This window comes from Tamandua tetradactyla, chromosome 5, assembly GCF_023851605.1.
Source record: "Tamandua tetradactyla isolate mTamTet1 chromosome 5, mTamTet1.pri, whole genome shotgun sequence".
NCBI lineage: Eukaryota > Metazoa > Chordata > Mammalia > Pilosa > Myrmecophagidae > Tamandua > Tamandua tetradactyla.
In genome coordinates this window covers 66014152-66036923 of record NC_135331.1, presented here as the reverse complement: position 1 = coordinate 66036923, position 22772 = coordinate 66014152, and the positions used below count along the sequence as shown (strand labels likewise).

The 22772-nt window shown below is 38.3% G+C and overlaps 1 long non-coding RNA gene across 1 annotated transcript; it reads right to left on the bottom strand.

Annotated features, from left to right (window-relative positions):
- Nucleotides 1-15721: 15721 nt before the first annotated feature.
- LOC143682484 (uncharacterized) lies at nt 15722-20176 on the bottom strand. Its single transcript, XR_013175156.1, has 3 exons — nt 19952-20176; nt 18536-18664; nt 15722-15850 (listed from the first exon to the last, which is right to left on the bottom strand). It is a non-coding gene; the product is annotated as an uncharacterized LOC143682484 (long non-coding RNA).
- Nucleotides 20177-22772: the final 2596 nt, after the last annotated feature.

The window sequence follows — 22772 nt, the reverse complement described above, 5'->3', positions numbered from 1 at the left end:
AGGGTAGCGGGATACAGAATGGAACTTTTTGGTTTTCCAGATTTACAGAAGAGACCTCAAATCCAAGAGCAATTTGTGCCAAATAACTTATTTAGGTCTTGCTATGGGGGGTGTAAAGTTGTTTTTGAGATTCTTAATTTATCACTTTGATATATTAGCTAGGGTTTTCTAGGGAAACAGAATCAACAGGAGATATCTGTAAATATGAGATTTATAAAAGTGTCTCACACAAATGTGGGGATGTAAGGGTCCTAGGTCTGCAGGGCAGGCTGCGAGCTGGCGGCTCCAAGGAAGGGCCTCAGTGAACTCCCAGGAGAGGCTGGTTGGCTGAAGCAGAAAGAAAGATGGTCTCTTCTGAATCCTCCTTAAAAGCCTTCAGTGGTTAGATTAAACATCACTCATTGCAGAAGACACAACCCTTAGCTGATTGTAGATGTAACCAGCCGTGGATGCAGCTAATGTGCTCAGGATTTAAGTCCATGAAATATCCTCTCAGCCACAGATAGGCCGGTTCTTACTTGATCAGACAACTGGGCACTATCACCTAGCCAAGGTGATACATGAACCTGACCTTCACAGAGGGTATATAACAGATGTTAGAGGTTAATTTTTCTTTTTTTTTTCAACATGGGCAGGCACCGGGAATTGAACCCAGGCCTCTGGCATGGCAGGCGAGACTCTGCCTGCTGAGCTACCATGGCCCACCCAAGAGATTAATTTTTAAAGATTGGTAGAGAATTTTTTTAAGGAGAGATTTTTTATTGTGTGTGTGTGTGTATATATATATATATATATATATATACTGTGTGCTAAATGTGATACTAAAGTCCTATCATATAATATGTATTAATCTAATCTTCATAAGATTCTGATGAGAAAAGCCCTTTAGTACTCCATTTTACAGATGAGGAAGTAAAGGCAAAATAAGTACTTATCCAAGGAAGTCTGCTTCCAGTTTTCAGCTCTTCATTACCATGCCGGCCAGCATCTTTGAAGTTGAAGAGGCTTTTTGTGTTTCCTTTCCTCTCTCCAGGAGGTGCTTTTCCCTCATCTCAAGCCAAGTGTGGAGGGATTTAAGAGAACCATTTTAAGGGCTTGGTATTGTCTCCTGGAAATGGGAAGACTCACAAGCTGGTATCTGACCCACATTTAAGGAGATAAGAGACTCTAGAGAGGCACTTCCACCAAGAGCAACGTAAATGAGCACATTTCCCACAGGTCAGAAGCAGGGCCCGTGGAGGTTGTTTTGAAAGGAAATCCACTAAGAAGGGTAGGGAGGAGGAGAAAAGCATAGTGAGGATAGCATGAAGAATCCTAGCATTTCTCCCTTCTCCTTTTCAGAGCGTGAATAAAGCCTGAGCTAAAGAAGGGAACAAGTTTACATTGAATGAGAAATTGATGTTGTGATAAGATAAGACTGTACTTTTTAGACGGACTATGAAATAAAACTGAGAGTGGCTGCAGAAGCATTGGTTTCTGTCTGGGACTTCATCTAGAAGAAGAGAAGAGCAAATCCGTAAGGCAGTTCAGCAGAACAGAGATGCAGCGATGTGCTGCACTATATGGCTGGAATGACATTTATCTATTCCTGAAACGGTTTGGACCCTCTTCACTACTTCTAAAACAAGGCCTATATTCTCCAACATGACACTGCAGGTTGATCATCATTCTACTCTTACTATAATGCTCTACCTCCATCTCCCATCACATTCAACTGCAGCCACCCTCTATCCAGACACACTATCTTTTTACACCACCAGGACATTGTGTATGGTAGTCTCTTTGCTGGGGATGAACTTCATACCTGCTCACACCTCAAAATTTAACTCAACTGTTTTAGTTTCCTAGCTGCTAAATCAAATATCATACTACAGGTTGGCTAACACAATGGAAATTTATTGGCTCACGATTTTGAGGTGAGGAGAAGTAAAAAAATCAAGGTATCAGCAAAGTCATACTTTCTCGCAGTAGATCATGGTATTTTAAGGCTGTCTGCAGGTGATCCTTGATCTTGGCTCTTCTGTCACACAGGGTAATGCACACTGTGGTATCTTCTCCTTTCTCTTCTGAACTAAAGCCCAATTTCCGTTTGGTTTTAAACTAAATTGAAAGAAAGAAAAAAAGGAAACAAGAAAGAAGGAAAGAAAGGAAGAAAGGAAAGTTCTGAAACCCAGAAGGGCAAACCCCATTAGATTTCAAGCTCTGAGAGTCATCTAGGGACTGATGTTTTGTCCTTTAGGAGAGAACCCTTTCCAAGCACTTATGTGGCCGCCCAACTCCCTGAATACTGGAGTCTTACTCTCTCTGAGCATTGGGATGGTGGCTGGACTTTCCATGAATGCAGGAGCATATGTCCCACCCTCCCTGAACGATGGGGAAGAGGATCAGCTCTCCAAGCATTGGGGCAGCAAGAGCAGAGGCAGACCTGCCCTTTTAACACATAGGGATGGCCCACTCTCTTGGCTCAAGGAGATATTTTTAGTCTAGAACTGTGCTTCCATGATTCTACCCTTGAAACCTTCCTTCCTTCAATCCATCCCTTTTCCGTTGCTTTCAGTCAAGGCTGAAAGTGGTTCTGCTCTTACAAATTTTTCAAGAACCTTGTTGGTTTTGCATGTAGTTCAAGTGGTCCAATGTATAAAAGAATAGAACTTTCCAAGATCTTTCATGGATAACTGCATTTCCAATCCTGAATTTCTCTGAAATGGTTGGCTGGATTCATGTCCAGCTATACCCTTTTTATAGCAAAGTGCCACTCAATTAAACCTTTCCATGGAGCACGGCCCTCTGGGGACTTACTTCCTAAAAGCCCAGGGAGGTAGGGCCACTTCTTGCCCTAGTCTCAGAGCACACTATCTGCACAGGCTTGAAATTTTCCAAATGATCAATTTCTGGTTTCGTTTTGCTTAGGAGTTCAGTTCTCAGTTTATCCCTTTCCTCTCACATTTTACTTTAAATTGCAAAGAGAAGCCAGGCTTCATCTTCTGCACTTAGCTTGGAAATCTCAGCTAAATATTCAGGTTCATTGCTGACAAGTCCCACATCCAATCAGACATCAGAACACAATGTTGCCAAGTTCTCTGGCATTTCATAACAAGGATCACCTTTCTTCCAGTTTACTGTAACACCTCCATCATTTCCTTCTGAAGCTTTCCAGAAGTACATTCAATGTCCATATTTCTACTGACAGTCTTTTCAAAGTAATCTAGGCTTTTTCTATTAAGCACCTCACAATTCTTCCAGCCTCTACCCATTAGCCAATTTCAAAGCCATTTACACATCTTCAGTATTTGTCTCAGTGGCATCCCACTTTTTGGTACCAAGAACTGTTTGAATTTCCTCACTGCTGCAACAAACATCACACAATGGGTAGTTTTAAACAATGAGAATTTATTGACTCATGGTTTTGAGTCTAGGAGAAATCCAAAATTGAGTTGTTATAAAGGCAATTGTCACTGGTTGCCCAGTGATCCTTAGTCCTTGGTGTTTCTGTCACAAGGTAATGCACATGGTGGCATCTTCCCCTTTCTCTTCCTTGTTCCTTTGACTTCCAGTTGCTGACCGATCCTAGTGGCTTCTCGCTCTATCTTTCACTCTGCTTATAAAGGACTCCAGTGATCTGGGTTAAAGCCCAACCTGATTCAGCAGGGTCACACCTTAACTGAAGTACCATTCTGAAGAGATATTATTTAAAACAGGTCCACACCCACCAGAACATGGACCAAGTCTAAAAATATATCCAAACTTGGGTACACCATTCAATCCCCACACCATCCCTCAAGGCTCAGCTGACATGCCATCTCTTCAGTGTCATCTTCAGGGAGTTTTCTTAGTAGAATTAATCACAATCTTTTATTATTAGCATTTTTATCTCATTATCTTTAAAAATACACTTACTATCTGTGATTTATTCACCTTTCCATTCCACTACATTGTGAATGAAGTCTTTGAGAACAGGAGGATGTCCTTTTATTTTAAACATCCATATGGCACTTAGCATAATGGTATGCACTGTGTTAGGGTTCCTAGAGAAACAGAGACAATGGGAAAGATCTGTAAATACGAGGTTTATAAAGGTGTCTCACACAACCGCCAGAATGGAAGAGTCCACAATCTGTAGGAGGCTGTGAAGCTGGGAGCACCAATGAAGGGTCTGGACAAAACCGACGGGAGAGGCTAGCTGGCTGAAGAAGCAGAAAGAGTCTCCTCCCTTAAAAGCCTCCATCAACTGACTGGGTTATCTCAGTGTGGGAGACACGCCTTAGTTGATCTCAGATGTAATCAGCCACAGATGCATTCAACTGACTGATGATTTAATCAACCAGCCACAAAATATCCTTGCAGCAATGGTTAGGTTAGTGCTTGCCTGACCAGACAACTGGGCATAATCATTTGGCCAAGTTGACACCTGAACCTAACTATCATAGGCACACTAAAGACTTAGGTGATTACAAAATTAAAACTCATTTGTATTATGACCTAAGTCCCTTCTCAACTACAGTGTACTATGCAAAATTTTTAGGACAGTCTACATCATGTAGATTTTTTAAGACCTTTGCTTACAGAAGAAAAGAGTATACCTAGGCAGCGATATCAGACAACAAATTAGGGAGGAAAGAGTTCTACATGTTAGTCTGTTCTTATGCTTGAGCATTGAGGAATTAAAATATTAGAATGAAGACATTCCAAACAGGTAAAATAAATAATCAGACCTAAGTAGGTAAAATTTCCAAAACACAATGGACTGTGGGTCCAACTAATGAAACACAAAGGGTATACGTGTGAAAGGAGTATGTATTGGAGGGTAGAAATTCTGAAGGACTCACCATAAGAATATATATAAGAATTTATATATGTAAATTATATATAAGAATTTATATGTGCTCTGTCAGATATTCAATTCAGGGCTCTGGAAACAAGCAGCAAAAGTAATCACAGATACTGTAGGAAGCTAGCCAGCTACATTTACAAAAGCACAAAGAGAATTTTAAACACAGCTAAGATCGGGCAACCCAACAAAAACAAAAAGGACTGAGGCCAATCAACCTCTGCAGAATGCAGATCAAATTCCTTGGGTCATTACTTATGTTAGATGATGAACAAGTCTTATAATCAGTTTCTGATTTACAGCATCTGTCATCAGGCTTGGTCCAACTGACAGGCATGTACACTGGCTGGTGTCAGAGTCCCACTGAGAACTGTCATTACTGATGTGGAGCAGCAGGTAGTGGAGTCTGTGGAGATAGGTTGAGCAGTCCGCATAAAGACCAACACAAAATATCCCTCCTTCCTTCATTAACTTGGGCTATCGTGGCTCTTGACATTTCAACCATGCTCTTGGCTGTGTCAGTCTTTTTACAAACCTACAAATATAGGGCCCAAAAGAGAACAACCTTAGCCAAATTTCTTCACTACTTGGGTTTTACCATGGAATCTTAATTTTCTCTCAATTTTACAAGTAAGCAGCTATAATATTCAATATTAGTAAAGGTTAGTTTCTGAGTATATAGATAGGGAGTGTTTATAGATATGTACGACTGATTATCTAGTCTTTACTTACTATTTATAGGACTTTAGACAAGTTACTTAATTCTTCACAGATTCAGCTTCCTCTTTCATAAAATGGAGATAATAATATCAAACTCAGATTTCTCTAAGGATCAAGTGAACTCATGTAAAATACATAGCATAGTATATAACACAAAAAGTACTCAGTTAATATGAGCTTTAAGTTATATATTATCATTATCTAATATATGCCTATATTTATCATGTTTTATAATAAATTATTACATATTCAATTATATGTTTTTATCTAGCTGAACTGCTTTCTTTTATATTCAGAAACTAAGAGCCAGAAACATTTGTTTAATTCTCTAAGGAAGGCCCTGATATTTTTAAAAGAAAAGGAGGCCCTGATATGTTTAAAATAAAAGATTGCATATATTGAAGGTGAGTACAGAAAGGAAAAAATCTATAATCATGAAAGGAAGCCAAAAATCATAAATCTTCATCATTGGGTGATGTTGCTAGTCTCAATCCTTTGAAAATGTTTCTTCCAAAGGGAGCTTTCAGAAATGGGGCGAACACTGTTAATCCTGTGGCCACACCTGTAGCTTCTCATCTCTTCTAAAAAGGCTTCATAATCCAATCCAGTTTATCAAGTGTAGGCTATGGAATGTTTTTCAGTAACATGTACCTTTTTTTTTTTTTTAACTTGGTAGGTTATTTATTTTAAACTCTAATCCTAAAATACCTCACTAAATTGTTAAGAATTTTCTTAATTAAAGTCAGCAAATTGTTACTGTGCATCCCTTGTATGTGAAGATCTGGGGAGTACAAAATGAATAAGAAATAATCCTAATCATATACAAACATACCATCCATTATAATGTAATATAATGGTTGGCAATATGGAAAGAAGGGATTTAGTAGGGTTTTGTTGTTGTTCATTTGCTTTTTGCATGTATGGAAAAATAAAATCCTTGAAGGATTTTAAAGAGCAATAAAAATGCAGGGAGGAAAACTTATTAGAGGAAAGAGCAATGAATAATGGCATCACATTTTAAAAGTATATGGAGGTTTAGAGGATGACTGTGGGATATGGGGTATGTATGGAAGTGATCAAAAATAAGATTAAGCACAGGTTGTTGGTGGAGTTTTGACCTCATTATATAGGCATCCGTCACTGAGTGTTTTATAGCAATAATGGGATGTGTTTTGTATTTTAAAGATCTAAATGAGGCATTATGAAAGGCGATGTGAGTATGGGAGAGTGCAGCTGTTGGGCCCCCTTTAGAGGGGGTGTGCACAGTAATGCCAGCTAATTTCAATATTAATATCGAATATTAGCTTATCTAGGAAAATGCAGACTGCAAAAATCTTCTAAATCTTCCAAAGACTAGCTATGCTATCACACAACTTACCGGTTTTATATTAGCTGCAACATGATTCAGTTCCATTCTCGCGGACAATGGGGAGGCAAAAGCACTGGCAATGACATACCCATCAGTCCTCAACCACATCCTTATTTTAAAACTAAATTTGCACAATAGCTTTTAGAAAGGCCTGTCACTGCTTTAGTGCGCCTCTCTGTCACACTTCTCAGTGGGAGCTGACATTTTGCTGATACTTCATCAGGCTGGACTGCCTGTTGAGAGTCAGATTGGCAAGGAAAATGCATCTAACTGCTGGGAAGGATGGGAGATGTATTGTTTAAATACAACTTATTTTACAACAACTTTAAAAATCAGATTTATCAGAGAGAGAGAGAGAAGCATTTTGTCGCATCTCACCTTTACTTGTCAGGAAATGCTTAAGACTTTTAATTGTTGTCCTGATAGTTCTGTTTTCCTTTATACGTACTCTTTCTTTCTGCCTTAGAAGACCCGACTTATTTTCACAAAGTGAAGTTTCAGCCCTGACTGGTTGGTGGGTGTAGTGGGGGAAGATTGAGGTAGGATAGAAAAGGGCATCAAGGCTCTGGTCCCTGGTCTTCTATTCAGCTTTGAAAAAGTTAATACAGGTCTGCAAACTTCAGCTTCAGACTTCATGGGAGAAAAATTTCCCCTAAAGCCCCAAAACCTCCCCATACCATTAAAACTTCCCCAAACCATAAAAGTTTGCACAATCATTGACCTGAAGCAAACTGTTAGTTAATGACAGAAGGCCTAAGTCCATACAAGTTGTTAGACATCCGCCCAAAGACAAATTTTAGGTATGTGACAGCAAGTCACAAATTCTGATAGCCATCTCCTCTTAGAATAAAGAAGACACTTGATGCTCAAAGGTTTCTATAGAAAACGGCCACCAGCAAAACTTCCTATAAGATGAGCTCAACCCCTTCCACTCAGTGCGTGGAAGGCACATCTGTGTTTAACCTCTTTAACGCGTACTCTCTCTTTCCCTTTAATGAACTTGACTGCTTATCCCTACTGGCCCATTCGCTTGTCTGAATTCTTTTAGCTGTGAGATTCCTGAACCTGGAACAGGGCTCGGCTGGCACCATTGCCAGTCAGTACCGGTTACAGTAAAGGCAGTTCCAGCTCTGGCTTGGGGTGGGTACAGTGGGAGAAGTCGGAAAACAGCTTAGAGGTTGTTAAAGGGAAAAATGGTTCCTCTCAATCTGAGTTTATGCCTCAATTTCATGAATTCTAGAGAAAAAAGACTGAGACATCTGTGTCTTCTTAAGCAACCAAACACTTTTTCTTTATATTTTGAATCTTGATTTCCATTTTAAAAATAAAATGGGCCAGCTGAACTATCTGCTGGCTAATTCAATACAAAAGGTCAAACTGGCTTTCACTTTAGAAAGAGTCAAGGAAAATAGACATTTGAAAACCAATAATTTCTTAATATCAAAAGAGAAAGTCGAGGTTAATAAATCATTTGTTAGGTTTAGAATATAACATTTACCAGCCAGTGGAGTGCTGGAGCTGTTGCTACCAGCTCACAAAAGCCAATTGTTGAATCTTCAGGAATTTTGCCAGCCAGTTGACATCACATTGAAAACTTGAAATCAACCACTGTGGGACCGGTATAGCACAGAAAATCAGCAAATGCTATGAACGAGGGTTTTTCTATTTCAGAGAGCTGGATGCTAAACATTTACCAGCTCATCACTATAGAAGGCTCACACCTGTGTTTAATATGGTTTTCATGCAATTTGATCATAGGATGAGTAAAGTGCATTTGTATATGGAATTAGTATATCCCTTCTCATGTCTCTTCCCCTATTCTCACTAATTTTCCATTTTTTAAATAAATTATATCCTGTACATGCTTATGAAAAATATGGCAAAATTCAGAAAAGTAATAAGAAAAAGACTAAGGGATAAAAAAATGAGATTTCTCAAGAATGGGGAATGAAACCTTCAGAGAAAACATTACTATGTTCTTTTTCATTTTAAAGGTTTTGGTGGTTCTTCCAAGCTATGCTCGATATTCACAACAGTGAAACAAGGTAAAACAGTTTCAAACTAAAAGAGGAAACAATTTCAACAAGGCAGAAGGAAGGCCTTCTTCACTTTTATGGGAACGATGAAGACATCCGGATAATATTTTAAGAAAATAACAGATACTGACCCTGCTTGGATGGTCAGTCATTGGCTGTTCTGAAAACGTCATTTGCTTTTTCCTGAGAAGTTGGTATATAGAATAGTAAATATTGGAAGTACAGAAAGTGATGAAAGAGAAAAATATTCACCCATAAACCCACAGGTTACTATTCTTACTGTGGTGTTCTTTTCTACTACAATTTTCCTAAATGTACATGGATACAGTTCAACAAATTTGGAACATTTTCTGCAAAGAACATTTAATGTCAATTCTACTCACATTATACATTCTTCCAAAGCATGAATCTAAATGGTTCCCAGAATAGTCTCTTCTGTACTACATAATTTGTTTAATCATTCTCTTCCTGGTGGGTATTTAATTTGTTGCCAATTTTTTAACTTTTGCTATTATAAATAATACTGAGATAAAGAAAAGCCCAGACCATGTTTCTGATTATTTTGCGGGGATAAATTCACACAAAAGAGAGGTTATGTGGTAAAAGGTCTGATATATAAGGCTAAACTTCCCTTTACAAAGATGGTGCTTTCTTATCAACAAGCTGTGAGTGACTGTGAGCCATAGTCCCCTTCTAACACCATTAAAGAAAAAGCAAACAAAAAGTACAGGAAAAAACAAATTAGAAGGTTTTTCTAACCTGGTGAAATAAACCTTTTTTTTTTTTTTTTTAAGTTTTCCCCAACCATCTGTATTTATAGCTTCCAAACACTGGAATTTATATGTAAGCCAATAACTTTATAGGTAATTTTTTGGTCTCTCCTGCTTCTAAAACATATTACTTTGTATAGCCTATAAGTATTTTTACAGTTCATTATGCAAAGTAACTAGGTTTTAAAGCACCATGATGGTATATTTAGAGAAATGTTGCATGCTTTTCTTCAAATACAGGCCCCTTTTTAAATGCCTCACACGTCCTTTCTGAAGTATGTGTGAAGTCTTTTTAATGAGTTCTATCTTTTGGTTTCATTCATTTTCCTAAAGAAGTTATTATAATGATTATATAATTTGCGCTTGTGTCTGTTTGTGTAAATTCAGATAAGAGCATTTAACACTAAAATCGAACTGGACTAGGGGTCAGGGATTATTTTTACCTATTCAGTTTGTTATCTCATGGGTCACAATTGGCTTGCCAATAAAATTAAAATAGTATTATGCATCAACAGAAATCTCTCCGGATGTTCATGAAATATTCTCTTGACGTTTGAAATCAAGAATGAAAGAGAGCTGTAACATAAATATTAACAATCATATTCTAAAGAATGAACAGTTTATCTTTCTCTTAACTAGTTTTAAAATAGTCTATATCACCTGACAATTGGAACATTGTAAATTTCGGCACTATCTGCTTAATAATTATGCCATTAAAGTTGAATTAGACAAAAGAAAAATGTCACTTCACTGTGAAAATAGCAAAGAACTATCATTTGAATATGTAAATTCTTACCTTTAAGCTTTTTTTTTAATTTTTATTTTTAAGCAAACATGTAGTTTAGGAATAACCAACTGCTGCTCTGGGAAACTTTATGTTTGAAATACTTGACAACAGTGCCAGAATGACAGCACTGGAGTAAAAACTATCTAGTTACATAGCAAAAATTGTCAAATAAAGACTTTGACCTATCACTTTTGCTTGAGGGTTATCCTGAGGGGCAAGAATGTATTTCCCCAAATGATCAGATGATTAGCTAAGTGCTAAATAATACATTGGTGTTAGATTTTACATTTATGGTTTATTATTTCTGGTTTATTCGCTTATTGGTTTATAGAAAGTGCTAGGCACTGAAAACCATTTCGGATCACTGTTCACGCCTTATAAAACAACGGACAATTGCAAACAACAAACTTTTGCTAACTTTCATTAGGCGCATTTGAAATAGCAATGTGAAAATCACATCATTACCATCAAACCCATAGTTTTTTTCAAGCGCTCAAGCTGCTGACCCAGTAGGAGAGGAAACACAGGCAGTGTTGTTACAGGGTATGCAAAGAATCACAACCAGAAAAGGAGACAGCAGTGTCCTAGTTCTACTGGCTCTTTGAAGCAGGTTCAGTGTAGCGAATCACTTTTGAAAATCAGTCTATAATCTGCTCTTTCTCTGACAAGAATGATAAATCCGGTCTAGCAGGTTCTTAATGTCCCTTTCAGTGCAACTTTAAATAGCATACTATGGTAGATTGGTTCTAAAGAGGGCTTCAATCATATCTCCCAACTTGCAGGTCTTTGTGCAATGAGATTTTGCTACTGCTCTCATCAGGAGGTAGAATCTTTCTCCTCTCCCGGAATCTGGGTTGGCGTTATGACTCGCATTGACCAAAAGAATGAGGCAGAAGTGATGATGTGTGGATCTGAAGTTAAGCTTCATGACGTGTTACAGCTTCTATTCTCACACCATGAGAATGCTCATGTTTGGAATGCTGCCTTGGGACAGCCATGCTGTGAGGAAGCCCAAGCTAACCTGTGGCAAGGCGGTGCAGAGGAAAGCCACTGTCCAGCCAAGCCCCATCGCCAGGTGACCCACCAACTGAACACAGCCCACGTGAGTGAGCCCAGGTGAGCCCAGCAGAAGAACCACCTCATCAGCCCACAGAATCAAGAGAAATTGACAACCCACTGTTCGAAACCACTAAGTATTGGGCTGGTTTGCGACACAAGAGATAACTGAAACACATGTACTAACGAAGCAATATCTTTTACAGCAGTTAGAAAGTTAAAAAAAAAATTGTTTATTAAGCTGACAATTTTATTGGCTTGGTTGGCTGGCTGTTCGTCTAGGTTAATGACTTATGTACAGCACACGATGTTCCTGTCTAACCGGGAGCACGGTCACAGTTCCCCATTTTTTGTTGTTGTTGCTGCACTGACCACTATTCTCAGAGTCCACGGGAGAACACACACTCTGGTCCCCAGAGGATATCGGGGCAGGCTTGTAAAATAAAAACAGAGAGAAAGAAAACAACTCCAATTTGTGATGTATCTCAAGATTTCTGCTATTGTCTAAGTAAGTTGGAAAAGTGTGTGTTTGTATGTGTGACCAAGCTGCAAAAAAAGAAGCATTCTAGTAGCCTCCAAGGATTTATAGTACTTCCAAAAATATTCCCTAAAGAAATCAACATGATGGTATATCTTGTCACTTTGGAAACAGATACAGAGGTTGGCTTTTTGTTGAAAATGTGCTTTTTTTCAGATGGTAACAATGGAAGCAATTTTGATACATATCTTAGGAGGCAGTTGCACAGAACAAAACCTGAAAATGAGATGTAATTTGTAAAGGAAGCTCAGGAGGCGCAGTGCTAAGGACATTTCTCCCAGACAGTTGACTGTATCCTGTTTACCAGGCTTTGCTTATTTTGTAAGCCAGAGTTACCACAAAAGAGGTTCATGATTTATATATGTTATAAGTGTGTACAACGCATAAGATGGTTGAAGAGGCATCAGGCTGCTTTGACCTAGTGAAGGGCAGGTGGTGCCGCCAGGACAACTGAGGACTAAGTTAGATGTTTGGGTATGTGTCCTATCATTAAAATCACTGGGATTAGAAAGGTGATGGGAAGCATTGTCTTAACACAGGGGAAACAGTGACACCTTCCTAATGATGGTAATTGAGAAATGCTGCATTAAACCAAGGCAGTCTTTGAAGTATTTTTCTGTCCTGGATAGAATCTCTGAATAGCAGAATTATTTCATTTTTAATTATGTCCATGCTGTTCCTGGCTATTTGATCATTTATTCTGTGCCTAGCATATTTCCTTATAAATTACCCCTTAATATATAAATAACTTTATCTTCCTTTTACATGAGAAAGCAAAGCTATGAGAGGTTAGTGGACTCAGTCTGGGTCAGACAGCTAATAAGTGACAAAATCAGGATTTGAACCCAGACCTGCTGGCCTCTGAAACTGGGGCTCTCACCCACTATGTGCAAGTTACTCTACAATACTAGGTATTCAGCAACTTTTGAGACAATTAACCTGCACTTAGAGACCCACAAGAGTTCAAAAATTGGTGTTAATACAACAACGGACAGCTGTAAAAGAAATCTGACTTTCTTATGATGGCATGTCAGTTGCATAGTCCTTTTTAGATGAATTTAGGGACTATCTGGGCCATAGATCCCTCCTCATTCAGAGGTCCTCCAGGCACCAGGCTACAAACTAATCAAAGCAAAACACTTGTTGTCTGTCTGTCTGTCTGTCTGTCTGTCTATCTATCTATCTATCTATCTATCTATCTATCTATCTATCTGTCTGTCTATCTGTCTGTCTGTCTGTGTATCTATCTATCTACATATCTATCTATCGCCATTTCATAGTTTAATGGTAAAAACCAGCTCTTCTGCTCTTAGCAATCACTGCAGAAAGGCTAAAAAAGGCCGAGCACTGATTGTGGGGAGAACTGTTCATTTGTTCCATTGAAACACTTTTCAGTCTTTAATTAACTATTCATCTGCAATCTAGACACAGGTCTGGAGTTAAGATTTTTAAAGATATGCCTGGCTCAAGGAGCACTTGGGATTCTTCACTCTTTTGAAAAAGAAAAAGAAAAACAACAACAGGTCTGATTTTCATCAGGCACAACTCCTGGAGAGCTCTTTTCTCCTTGATTTCAGCTGCCAATCATGGCCATCCCATTCACTCGCTCCAGTCGGATTCATAATTTCATTTTGTGGTTAGACAAAAATATCAGAATTGGACAAAGTTATCTGATTGAAAAATAATATGTTTTCCAGAGATTGTGGTGACCTCTCTATTTTGCTGATTTACATACCCTTTCAACTCATTTTCCCTCACAGTAGGAATTTTAGAAACATTTTCCAATACAGCATATTCAGCAGCTGCTTTAAGAAAATGTTATCAGAATAAATTAAATTTCCCCAGGTGTGTGTAGATGGCATTGTCTCCTGGTGCACTGACTTCCAGGGCATGGTTTCTCTAGTGGGAAAATGAATAGGGGGCAGACAGGCTTAAAAATCAGTTGAAGGGCAGTGCGACGGTGGCTCAGTGGCAGAATTCTCGCCTGCCATGCCAGAGACCCATGTTCAATTCCCGGTACCTCCCATGCAAAAAAAATCAGTTGAAGCAGAAGGAGGTTTCAGCATTGGCATGGACCACTCTTGTACCATTTATTGAACACACTGTGCCATATTGCCAGGCTTCCATGCCCCCAAGTTCCTTTCTCACAGCCTAGAGAGTCATAAACCAGTGACCTAAATAACCTCTTCCTACACGAAATCTCGATGGACGCTCTGCTCATATACTGCACAGCCACAGGCCAGCCTGGAAGAGTCAGACTTCTGTTTTGGCTACAAAAAAGCCCTGCTGTTTTTGCATGCCATTGTCAGACCCTCTGACAATGGCATGCAAGGAGCAACCTGAGGGTCAAAGCTTGCTCTCAATCCCAGTGCCTGCCTCTACCAGTGGACCCCGTGGTGTGACGGTCTCTTTTTAAATCCATCATCTCCTGCTGATTTTAAACAAAATTGCCCTTGGATAACAGCAAAGACAAAAATTTCACTTTGCATGTGTTATGATAATTTTTTATATGCTTAGTATTACTAAGCATTAAAGAGAAAAAAATAGCGTGATAATTTTCCCCAAATATAATAGCATCAAATGCTTAAGGCAGAATATACAAAAAAATAGGAGGAAAATGTATAAAGAAAAAAATTTAAACCATACATATTTATGTGTTGATTTAAGAACATATTTATTGAGTACCTCCTGTATGTCAGACTCTACTCGAGGAGTTTGAGGATATTTTAGTGAACGAAATATATAGCTATCCTTTCCACATGGGACTAGATTCTAGCAGGAATAGACAGAAAATAAATATTAGACCTAATAAATCATTAGAGTATATGATATGTTAGAAGATGATAAGCACTATAGAAAAAAAGTGCAGGGAGCCATGCACATTGCAATTTTAAATAGAGTGGTTCTGAGAGTCTCAATGAGAAGGTGACATGGGACCACTTAAAAGACATGAAAGAGTTTGTCATGCAGATCCCTGGAGAAAAGCACTACATGAATTTAAAAACCAGAGGCAACCATCATTAACATCTTATAGTACCCTTTCCCAAATTTTATAGGAATCTACATATATTTGTTACTTATAACTGGAATCATACTGTACATAGATTTTTATATTTATGGATTTATAAACTTTATTTATGTAATATACGGAAATTTTAAAGGGACAATGATGATAACCATATTTAAATTCCTCTAAGTTTTTACATGGCAAGGAATTTTTGAAATATATTTATTTGTATGCTCAATCTTTAGATACAAAGGAGCCATTCTTCAATTCTGAAAACTCACAGTGCCCTGGGTTGATTAATTCAGTATAAAGAAGTGATGGCCAGCTTTAATCACCTTAGATAAGATTCTTGGCAATGTGATCTTTCTTCATCTGCTCAAGCTAGCAAGGGCATGGCTAACAGCAGACCGTGAGAAGACAGGGTTAAATAACTTTATTGCCCTGTATCTCAGTTTCCTCATCTGCAAACAGGGGATTAACAACGCTGACCCAGCTGACCCATCTCCTAAGAATGCTGGTGGATTAACTAATTAATGATCACATTGTGCTAAACAAAGACCGAGCATTGTTAGAGAAGAAAGAAAATCTGTCATCAGATTTTTACCTTTCTGGCATCTGTTGCCTTGGTAACCAGATTTGCAGGTGCAAGTACCATTTTTGGTGCTGCATTCCAGGGCGATATCCTCCACACGCTGACATTGTGAAGAGCAGCCAGCTCCCTATACCCCTTTGGGAGAGTCTGCAAGCAGATTGAGGCAAATCAGTTTCATGAAAACCACACATTGTTTATTTTAAATTGTTAGTGCACAGGCATGTAGTTCTGTGGTGTCTGATTATGGGGAAAACAAGAAGATCATCCTGACTGCCAAAAAAAAATAGGGAAACACATGTCTTTTCAAACCATGCAATTCATTTGCTTTTTGGCAACTGCACGTGAACACTGAAGACTGAACTTCTTAAAAGGCTTTGCTGCTTCCGGGAGGGAAATTGCTTCTCAATGAGCTCCATTGGTGCCCATAGTTAATATTCTCTAAGGATTGCTAGGGCTTGCCAGTCCCTGCAGTCATCTTGCCTCAGCATGGAAATGATGGACAAGCATTTATGTGAAGGCTTTCCATTGTTTCCACTTCCTTTCATTATTCGGTAATTGGAAATAAATTCTACATCATGCAGATAACACACAGCTTTCATCGTGACTGCGGAGTTAACTTGTCCACATCTTTGGCAAATGGTACTTGTCTTTCCTTCATTATTTTCCCCCATGCCACTGATAGTGGGTTAGTGGTCAGGACAGGAATTCTACTTTATAAAAGTCCTATCTTGGCATTTGGAAAAAAAAAAACACCACCCATAGTTCTCTCCTTGAGCAGTTATTTAGAGTAATTCTCAAAATTACTTTTTTGTAAAAAATCCTTTCCTAAAATATACCCTATTTTTTTTTCTCCCATTAGAGATGTGCAAGGGACTTAGCAAATGGAAGATTCTTCTGGAGCCCTCCAGCTTCATGTTAAATTTATCATATGCCATAGAGGCTTGGCTGTAGAAAGCTATTGGAGAGAATGAAGTACACAACTCCCCCTTCTGAGAATTTGAGAGAATTCAAAGTGGTGGTTACAATGCCACCATGTAGTGTGGCCCTAGTCCCAACTGCCAGGGACAATCCAGAGTTATTACTCAAACAGAACAGAATCATTAACAGGGCCCCTTTTCACTCTTAAAATTGCCTGATTTGGAGGATAAATTGTGCCATCATTCTATCACCTTTTCCATGACTTCTCAATCGCAAATTCTTTCCCAGACACACCCCACCCTAGCGGGGGTCTCCCAGAGCTATCATCTGCCTTGATGTAGACCTCTGTTTGCTCTTTCCAGAATACTCAGTTCCCTGGATTGCTTCCATGTCCTACCCTTCCTGGCTAAGCAGGTCGAATTGAGTTCAGGAAACAACTGAAGCATAATGGAATGCTTAAATATGACAGTGAGTGTCTTACAGAGATGAAACTGGGGAATTATGCTTGGAAAATAGGAAAAGTGGAAGTAACCTTGGTTGGGAAGCCAGAGCTTGCTTAGTGTTGCAGACTCAGGGTCCTCGGGAGCCAGATAAATGACTGATAAATGAAGCTTCAATAGAAGCAATAAGTGGGTTCTGGAGAACTGGAATGTGTATATTCTCCCTAAAGACGGTCTCATTTCAAACTGCAAATCACCATCAGCACCAGCAGCCAACACAACAAACCTGTATGCTGGATTTTCCCCTGGACCTCAATACCTCACAGATTACAAATGAATGAAATAATTTGCTATGTTGATATATTTCAATTTTAAACACCTCCAAGTCAGTACATTTCTAAAAAAGTAGTTCTCTAAACTTTTGACCAGATCAATTACGATTTAAATGTTTTTTTCCCAAGACATCTGCTAGTATCTTATGAAATATCCAAAAGTTATTATTGCAAATGGACTTGTCTATTATATTAGAAGAAAAAGAATAGAAATGATGTTATTTCTGTTTCTAGGTCGGTCTTCTTCCCTTGGCATGTTCTGGGAGGTATCTACTGCTCCTGAATATATCATCGGCACTTCTGCTGCTAACATTCACATTTGCTCATTCTTTTTTCACTTACCTAAGTCTAACCTTCCCTCAAGACCAGGTTCAGTTTCTGCGATGCCTTCCCTGGCTCTCTCAGTGGAGTATTCACAACTTAGTATCTGTGTTCAAGGTACATGACTTTTATAGAATAGATGAGACCATGGATATTCAACTAAAAATATAAGACTCCAAAAGTTCTGTTAAGAATGGATGGGTCACAGTTTTAGTGAGGTTCGCTCAGGAAGGATTTTTAGAGGGGCTGGCCCTTCAATGAAAAGGGGAATGGATATGGAACAGATAGAGAAGCAAGATGGAGCTCATTTCAGATTTGCACAGCTTTGAGGTAGGTTGGTGAGCTCCCAGAGTGATTCCACTGGAGAAATTTTGAAAGTTACCCATGGGCTGAAGTTGTTGCTGATTCTCTTTTTTGAAAAATGTGATTGATGGTCAAAGTGCAGAAAGAAGAACCTGTTTTAGAAGGTTAATGAATGATTTTGCTTTGTACCAGAAACTAGAAATAAACAAAAGTTGTTCTCAGCATTGATAGACAACTCCCTTTAAGTATTAAATTCCCATTTAATGATCCTCTAAAAATTATAGTAACCACTGACTAGAAAGTAATTAAGGAATTTAGAATTTTTTTCTCATTCATCAAAGTCCAGAGTCTATCATGTAAGAGTCATCTAATGAAGATTAGGGCATACTCATCACATATGATATGGCCATATAAATTCCTTTACATGCTTTTACACTCTTTTGTTGTCTAGCATGCTCTTTGTACTTTTCTAGGCCTCATGCTTCTCACAGAGAATGAATGCCATGCCTGTGACTTACTGAGATGGCACAACTGCCCGTAGTGCCCTGGCTCACACATACAGGTCCTGTATACTCAGTGGCAATGCGCCTGGCTGGTGTATTGACATTTCCTTTTACAGGTCTTTCCAAGGAGTCCATCTGAGCAACCTGGTGGGTTGAAGGACAAACAAAGCAAGTATTAACCCACATGCAAAATGTGCCATTGTTATATGGAATAAGGAGCTTGTAAAAGTTGAGATGTTACTTCCAATCTGGTTGGAGAGAGGCTAGAGAGATCTTTTAAATCCACAAATATGATTCTGCATCCTCTGCTTAAAATCCTTCCATGACTTGCCATCACTGTTAGGCTAGAGACCCCAAACTTCACAAGACAAATAAGCCTCTACACTGGCTGGTCCATGTTGAGACAATATCTCCCCGACTGACTTTTGCTCCTCCACGCTTACCTCTTCTGTTACCTTCAATGCATCACACTTTTTCCCATGCCAGACCTTGGCCAGGTGTGGTGCCCTCAGTCTGGAAAGCACTTTCCTCACTCTTCCCCTGTCTCATTTTTCATTCTGCAAGCTTCTGCTTAAGTTTCTCCTGCTCATATAGTCTGCACTTTTTCCTGGTCTTACCGCCACACACATTTTAATGTTTAGTTTGTAACACTTGCCAACATGTGTAATCTATGTTTGCTGTGAATAAGACTGTAATTCTATACAGAAGGACCAGGCATGTATTTTTCTTTATTATTATCATATCATGATGTCTGTCATGGTGCTTTGCAAACACAACGCTTATTTTTTAAATATATGAATGAACATGGCTCACTGGGATAAGTAACTGGGATGTCACCAGACACTTCCTTTCATCTCAGAGAGCTTAATAAACTTGATTTCTTTCTATCCCAGTCCATAATTTGTGAGACTCTTAATAAATTCCCCATGATTTCTGCCAATTCCTGGGCACTTAAATCTTCACTGACTCTGCTTTCAGCTCTTGTGCCTTTACAAGCTACTTGTGTGTGTGTGTGTGTGTACTTTATGAACCCAAGACTTCTTCACTGGTTTCCATGAAAAATTCACACCCAATATTTACAGGTATTTTTTCAATTTGTATCCAACAACTTTCTTCACTCTTTCTTTCCTTACCCTTCCTTTTCATCTCGGATGGTCTCTTTCCCACTTTGGTTTGTCCCAGGAAATCCATTTTGCTTCTTTTTATTATGCAGCACAAATAAATTCTCCCCAGCTCCTACATCCAAACCTGCATGCACAAACTCAACTTTTTGCTTAACAGAAGCTAAAGGATTTATCAGAATTCATCCTGCTCAGATCTAAGCTGGACTTTTAAAGCATCACTTATTTTGTTTTGTTAAATGTCATCCGTCAAAACAACTGTACTGCTATATATATGGACACAGTCTCTCACTTCTTCAAAGAAGGTCACCTTGAAAAAAGACAGATGCGACTTTCACTTAGTTTTTTCCCCATTAGAAACTTCAAGAACTTAAAGATTTGTCTTGTGACTGGCAACAGATATTGATGCCGTCTTCACAGGTTCCTCGGTGAACTCCTGAGGTGGGGGTGGGAGTGACACTGTTCCTCATAGGAGCACAGAAGCCTCCATTCAATCACAGATGCTGCCACATGCTTTCCCACTGGTCTCTGGGGAGCAAGCTATGAAGAAAATAGAGGAGACAAACAAGCAGAGTAACATTTTATTTGTGATACACAGGGAGAAAATCATGCTTGTCTTTCTATTAGCCTGGATACCAAGTAATTAAAAACTCAGTAACTTTCAGACCCAGAAAGAATGTCTGGCATGTTCTAAGTTTGGATGGCATAATCATTCCTGCAGGCACTATAGATACAGCTAGTTTAAAACACTGAATGAAGGAACTGTTAACCAGGTTCGAATACAAAATGTAACCTTGTTCCTTAGATTCTAACCCTCACATTTTCAAAGCTATCTAGCCACTTTTGCTGCACAACTTTCACCAATCTTAATGAGGAACAAAGTGCATCTTCCATTTTGAAAAACGGGAAGAAAATGCAGAAAAGTTCTCATGTAATTTTAACAAGGAATGAATGCAGCTAAGATTCTTTTGAAGATCTCAAGATATTTTGCATTTTCAAAGACTGATGAAGTCAAACAACTATTTTCTTTTGTTTGACGGTAGGTTTTATTGGAAGTGTTATTTTCCAATAACTTGAATAAGTACAGTTATTGGGATAGTTTCAGTAATCATTTTAATTGACATGATATCATAATAGGATACTCAAAAACTACATTTAAATCTACATATAAAACCTGTTCAATCCACTCACCTTTCCAGATGCTGGTTTCTTATAGACCATTTTCTTTTCTTTCCAAGAATAGGCTACTAAGAAAGGGAAAGATGAAGGTAGGAGGAAGAGAAGAGACTGGTAACTAATATTTATTAACTTAGCAATTGCTAATTATTAATTTATCTGTAGGAAGTCTTGAAATCTTACAGTAACTATGAGGGAGGGGTAATTAAAAAATATATATCTAGAAAACGAAGGCTTGAAAATTCAAATGACTTGTACAGTGTGTGGCTTATAGCAAACAATAGCATAGGCAAACCAACATTTTTACCTGGCAATCCCCTCAAAGTAGAATATGATATCATATAATACAGGAATTTGCCAAATGTCATTAGCATTCATCAGAGTGAAAAGCCAGGGGAATAAAATTAAAACAAATAAACATGCCCCAATACATAGCTGAATGATTTGGAAGAAGTTGGAAATTCTTCCATGTTCTAGTACACTCGTTTGTCATATGAAAGTACTACAATCTTCCCTTTCTCCTGATTTGAGCATCATAATAATAAATGAGAGACTTAATAAGAAAACCCTTTGAAGAAATGGGGTTCTACAAATATCCTGTAAAGGTTACATAATGTGTGGTGTTTTTATTGTTTCATTATAATTACTTGAAGAAACACGTATGAAGTCAAAGCAGACGTTTTCATTATTGATCAGTAAAGGTATTGGAGTAGATCTCCTTAATAGTCAAATTAACTTTCCAAGTTTATGTTGAGTATTCTTTTTATACCCATTGCTGCATTCTAGGAGCTTCTGTTCTTAAAAATATGGATGCTGAGTGAATGGTCACTTTTTATGTAGTTTATAAGGATTTTTAAGAAAATAGTCCTACTTTGAGAATATGAGATTTATAAAGGTTTCTCATGCATCCATGGAAATGGGAGTTCAAAATCCATAGGGCAGGCTGTGAAGCTGGCAGCTCTGATGAAGGGTCTGGATGAACTTGATAGGAGAAGCTTGCTGGCTAAAGAAGCAGTGAAAAAGTCTCTCTTTTTCCTTTAAAAAAATTGAAAAAAACAAACAAACCTTCAACTGATTGGATTATTTCATTGTGGGAAACCCACCTTAGTTGATCACAGATGTAATCAGCCACAGATGCAATCAACCGACAGATGATTTAATACACCAGCCTTCTGGTTTATCAACCAGCCATGCAATATCCTTGCAGCAGTGGTCAGGCCAGTGCTTGCCTGACCAGCCAACCGGACATGATCACTTGGCCAAGTTGACACCGGAACCTAGCCATCACAACAATTTTCTTTCATTTTTCCTAAATGAATTATTCTTATTTAGTTTTTGTGAAAATCATATAACAAGGATAGAGAGATAATTAAGAAGTGCAAGAAAATACAAGCTTAGGCTTTAAACACAGACTGCCTGTTAAAGAACTATGGTAATACCTAAGAGAGTCTCAAGGTGTTCCAAAGCCCCAAAAGGGGCATCTTATCCTTATTTTATCAGCAAGTCTATTTTCAAGGTTTCTATATTAATTTAGTATTGATGATATTCTACTCTGATATATTTGAGACTATCATTTTTAGCTTCATTTCTCCTACCATGGTAGGCTCAAGCATTTGGAAGATTTATGGCATATTTGATATAAGAGGAATATGATATATTTATCAACAAATCTTACAATTTAAGGTAAATATTTACCTACTAATGGTCATGCAAAAACATTAATTCAATCCCAATACTATATAGTTGAATGTGTCAAATTTCAGGTCAGTATAACTGGAAGTCTTAATACTGAGTTTTATTCATTTGTTCTTCCAGCACTGGGTGCCTTCAATATGGAGAACCTTACAATGAATAAGACCTGGCCTTGGCTGTCAATGAGGTCTCAGTAGGAACACAGCCTACACTAACCCAATGTAGAGAGAGAGAGTAGCTTTAAATCCACAGGAAATATAAAT